The sequence below is a fragment of the Mus caroli genome, chromosome 8 (genome assembly GCF_900094665.2).
Source record: "Mus caroli chromosome 8, CAROLI_EIJ_v1.1, whole genome shotgun sequence".
NCBI classification, from domain to species: Eukaryota; Metazoa; Chordata; class Mammalia; order Rodentia; family Muridae; genus Mus; species Mus caroli.
In genome coordinates, this window is record NC_034577.1 from 35,376,087 (window position 1) to 35,381,848 (window position 5,762).

Consider the following 5,762-nt stretch of genomic DNA (forward strand, 5'->3'; position numbering starts at 1 on the left):
CATCACCCAGTGAGATCTAACATTCTAGCTTACCAAGATTATGAGTTAATAAACCTGGGCTTATCATTCGCCAGGCAGAGACCATTCCCCAAAAAGCAAAGGCTAATTTACCTTAAGCCTTGGGTAAAGAGACCAGAGAAATAATTATCCCTGTAGTGAGAGAATGGGATTTCCCTTCTTGTAAACCTCACCATTGGTGCTGTTGGCTTTTAGAGCTGCAGTTGAGGCTGTTTTAAGTTATGACTCAGAAAAGGGTAACTTTTCCTTTTCCCCATCTCTTTCAGCTCGTCCTGAGCAAGCTTTCTCAGTCACTCTGGGCTTTTTCCTTTTCATTTTCTTTTCTTTTTTTCTTTCTCTAAAACCGCCCCCAAAAGCCGGGCGTGGTGGCGCATGCCTTTAATCCCAGCACTCAGGAGGCAGAGGCAGGCGGATTTCTGAGTTCGAGGCCAGCCTGGTCTACAAAGTGNGAGGCAGGCGGATTTCTGAGTTCGAGGCCAGCCTGGTCTACAAAGTGAGTGCCAGGACAGCAAGGGCTACACAGAGAAACCCTGTCTCGAAAAACCAACCAACCAACCAACCAACCAAAACAAAACAAAACAAAACACCGCCCCCACTTCCACCACATTGGCTTCTCACAAACAATGGTTTTCTCTCTTCCCCTAAGATTTTGTTACTATTTATGAAGAACTATCATGCTTCTTGCTCTGGAGTGTTTCTTTTGAACACTAATAGAATTGTCCTTGAGCTTCTGTTTAAGGTCATTCTTAAATTCTTTTTATCACGGAGACTAACAATCCTGAGATGATGCCTCAATTTTCCTTGTAACATATAGTACCCACTGCACCGCATCCCAAAGTTTCTGGTAACACCAATGTTCTACCACTGTTGGTACTTCTGTCCTCTTCATTTCTATGTTTAAAAATTGCCCCTTGCTTTGCCCTCCTTGAGAACACCCACACTGTGCTCTGTAAATGCTCTGAAGAATCTCCCCCCAACCCCAAGATTGACATTCTCCTACCTATTTATATAAGGCAGCACGTTTCCTTGGCCAGACACAGAAAGAAAATTCTATTATTAGTTAGTCACTATTGTGATCTTCTAATATTTTTTTAAAAAAATGTCTTTATGTGTCTGGGTGGTTTGCCTACATGTATGTTCATCATGTGCCTTGTGCTTGGGGAGGACACAAGAGGACATTGGGTCCCTGGATCTGGAGTTACAGGTAGTTGTGTGTTGTCGTTCAAGTGCTTGGAATCGAACTTGGGTCCTTTGGAAGAGTAGCTGTCTTAGTTATGATTTTACTGCTGTGAAAGACACCATGACCAAGGCAACTCTTTTTTTTTTTTGTTTACATTTGGTTTTATTTATTTATTTTTTTAATATATTTTATTACGTATTTTCCTCAATTACATTTCCAATGCTATCCCAAAAGTCCCCCATACCTCCCCCTCTCCCCCATTTCCCTACCCACCCATTCCATTTTTTTTTTTTTTTTTTTTTTTTTTTGGCCCTGGCGTTCCCCTGTACTGGGGCATATAAAGTTTGCATGTCCAATGGGCCTCTCTTTCCAGTGATGGCCGACTAGGCCATCTTTTGATACATATGCAGCTAGAGTCAAGAGCTCNNGGGTACTGGTTAGTTCATANTGTTGTTCCACCTATAGGGTTGCAGATCCCTTTAGCTCCTTGGGTACTTTCTCCAGCTCCTCCATTGGGAGCCCTGTGATCCATGCACTAGCTGACTGTGAGCATCCACTTCTGTGTTTGCTAGGCCCTGGCATAGTCTCACAAGAGACAGCTATATCAGGGTCCCAAGGCAACTCTTATAAGGAAAACATTTAATTGGGGCTGCCTTACAGGTTCAGAGGTTCAGTCCATTATAAAGGCAGGAACATGGCAGTATCCAGGCAGGCATGGTGCAGGAGGAGCTGAGAGTTCTACATCTTCATCTGCAGGCTGCTAGCAGAATACTGACTTCCAGGCAGCTAGGGTGAGGGTCTTCAGCCCACACTGACAGTGGCACACCTACTCCAACAAGGCCACACCTCCTAATCGTGCTATTCCCTGGGCCAAGCATATACAAACCATCACAGTAGCCAACGTTCTTAACTGGTGATCCATTTCTCCAGCCTGTATTGGTGATCTTTCCCCTGCCCCTATACTTAATCCTTGACTAGTTACTAGGACACTTGTAATGCCCTGTTTTGCCTTTTCTGCCCAGAACACTGTCCTTTATTTTTACTTGTTTTCCTAGCTACTCTTCCAAGTTTCTTAGGCTGTTGATGACAAGGATCCTCCTGGAGTTTCCAACACTTGCTGTTCATAAGAATCATGGTAGACACTAGTTTAAAATAAAGACCTCAGCCTCTCACAGACACAGTATGCACATCATATGCATAGGGCATATGCAGTTTTGATAAGTCACAGGCTGCTTACATTCAAGCAAATACTCACCCAGAACTTCTACTTTTTATACTGACAGCTAAAGGTAGCTTTTGTGCTTCCTGTTCAGAGTGAAGACACATATGTAAAGGAGAGTTGCATGGCTAGTTACAGTATCTATACCGGTGCTGCAACACATTGTATATTTCTGACTGTTTATACTTGAACAAAGGTCAGAGTGCTATCACAACAACCATACAGTAAATAAAAGGAGCAGTATACAATGGGAGGCAGCATTAGAAAGAATGTGAACACTTCCACAAGTTTAAAAGCCAAATGATAGAGCGTAAGTTTGCAGGTAGCACTTGTAAGGTGTTAAAGCTTTATAAGCATGGACACTCGTCAGGCGGTGGTGGCACACCCTGTTAATCCCAGCACTTGAGAAGCAGAGGCAGGCAGATTTCTGAGTTCAAGGCCAGCCTGGTCTACAGAGTGAGCTCCAGGACAGCCAGGGCTACACAGAGAAACCCTATCTCGAAAAAAACAAAACAAAACACCCAAAAAGCATGTACATGCTTCTCTGACTTTCAGTTATCAGACGACTGACTCTAGAACAGTGTCTCTCAAGGCTCTCTGTGGGGATCAGGCTGTGCCCTGCTCTAAACCACTCTGAACTGTATAAAACATTGGCTTCCAGGCTATGCTGTTTCCATCTTACAAGCAACATTTGGCTTCATTTTTTTTTTTTTAAGTGCAAATACAGAGGCAGACTAATCTGTACCTCGTCACACATGCAGACAGTATCACCTGCCCAGTCTTACCCACAATGTACACACTAATATCTAACTTAGTTATCTTATAGGAAAGATACTATACCATAGAGTTATCCAAGTAGCTTGAAACTATAGAACTGTCCGGGCACATTACAACCACAAGGCTTGGTGATTTATTGGCCACACTAGGAAAAAGAAGGGTGTAGGATACCCACATTGATCCCATGAAGAGGAGGCTACCCAACAGTGAAGGCAACAGCCACCACTGTCTTCTGACTATTTGGTTTGTGTGAAGGCACTGACAGGAAGACAACTTCCACCTGCTTCGGGTGGGGCTTGTACTCAGCTACATCTCTGCTGCTGACAGAGCTGCTTTCAATTGCTTGCTCTCGGTCTGTCCATCTTGTTATCTCTTTGAACCGGGTCCTTTGTCTGCCCTCCATGGCTTCCACTGTCTTGAACTTTGCCTCTGCATCCCAACTCAACCTTGAGGCCATCTCGACATGGCAGCCCTTCAGCCACTCTCCATTGCAGTAACTCTTTGCATCTCTACTGGTTGCCAGCTTATATCTACCACGAGGCTTCTTTGACCTTCCTGAACTCTGTTGTGGCCTCTTTTACCCCCCTCCCACACAGAGACCCTGTCTGGTGTGTAATGTTTGACCTGAGACTATTGCAATAATTAAAACTAGAATGAAAGAGCCCAGTGTTATCCATGATGCACAAACTAATAACTAACTTGGTTTTATAGAAAAGATGCTACCACAGGAAGTTACCCAGATAGCTTGGGATTGTACAGATGTATGACAAATTGCTGCCATACATTTGGCAAATCGCTGGCCATGAAACTGTTACAGCTTATGAATTTTTTATTCCATGTGAACTCTAACATTGTGGAAAGACACAAATGTGTTCATGCATGTTTCTGACATATTTTATTTGGGCTACACCCTGTGCAGAAAGACTGAATAAATCAATCTTCAAGGTCAATTGCCAAAAAATTACTATAGCACTTGTGATATCTGTGGCTCAAAGTGCTATTTAATTATATTTTCTATTCTTACATAATGGTTTCCTGCTCATTACTCATGTCTCCTCAGTGAGACAATACAGAAAACAATTGTGTAGTTGAAATACCTGGTAAAGTTGCTCAAGACCGTGGCTTTCTGGAGCCAACTTTCCTCCAGGCAGCCAGGAGTGGGTCAGGACTACCTACCCTAAGGAGTACATGGCACACAAGAATGGGCAAGCACCTCCAGAGGACGGAGCCATTTCACGCTGTGGCTCATAAAGCACACAATTATTGGAGACTTAGCAGGAGGATAAGTCAGCCCTGTGTAACTAATTTTTTAAATCCCTCCCTTTCTGGCTGTTGGGTGTGTATATTTGTGAGAGTGTGTGTGTGTGTGTGTGAGTATATGTTTGCAAATGTGTGTGTATGAGTATACGTGCATGTGATTGTATCTGTATGTGTGAGTGTGCATGTGTGTGCATGTATATATTTGTGTGTATCTGTATGTGGATGTGTGTGAGTGTATGTTTGTGATAGCGTGTGTGTGTGTGCATGTGAGTATATGTGTGTGTGAATGTATGTACATGTATGTGTGTATATATGAGTATGTGTGTGTGTGAGTGTATGTACATGTATGTGTGTATATGTGTGTAAATGTGTGTGTATGAGCATATGTGCATGTGACTGTATGCATGTATAGGTGTGAGTGTCTGTGTGTGAGTACATTGTGTGAGTTTATCTGTATGTGTATGTTATGTGTGTCTACATGTGAGAGTGAGTGTCTGTGTGTGTGAGTGTGTGTATGTGTATGTGGGTGTATGAAGTATGGCATAAAGCATAAAATGCTACTCTAAGAGCTGCTACTTCCTATGTTGCATGTGGCATCTGTTTTACCTCGTGCTACACTCCCTCCATTGCTACAATTGATTCTTAGCCTTGTAAAAGTACTTTAGAAGGAAGAAAGGAACTCTTAACCCATCAATTAGAAAGCTGATTCTTGTTTTAATCATTCCCAAATCACAGACAATTCAACTAACTATCAGAACATGGGGGATGGACTTACAGAAAAGAATTGTCTTTGAAGCTGAGAGGGCAATACAGAAGAGCAAATATCAGATTAGAAAGAGGGTAGTGGGGTAGCATTGGAGAAATTCCTTGGTTGGGACCCACAGATTTGGCTACCATCCTCACCTGTAGCATGGAATGAGAGCTACCAGAGGTTCACACACTAAGGATGTCCGATGTCTGCATCGCTCAAACCCGACTTGGCTGAGTTCCAGACTCTGATTTATGTTCCTTTCAGTGAGTGTACCATATCCAGGCTTTACATCAGATACTTGGATTTCGTTACTGGAAATTCTGGTTCAGGGGCAGGAGAGATTACTCCATGGGTAAAGATGTTCACTGTGCCTCCTGATGACCTGTGTTCAGTCCTCCAGACCTACACGATGGAAGGAGAGAGTTGTCTCCTGAAAGTTGTCCTCTGTCCTCCACATGTGTGTATGTGTGTGTATATGAATTGAAAAAATAAGAAATGTAAAGATTAAATATAATTCAGGGCTAAAATATGATTCAGGGCTAAAGTTGGCTGTGGAC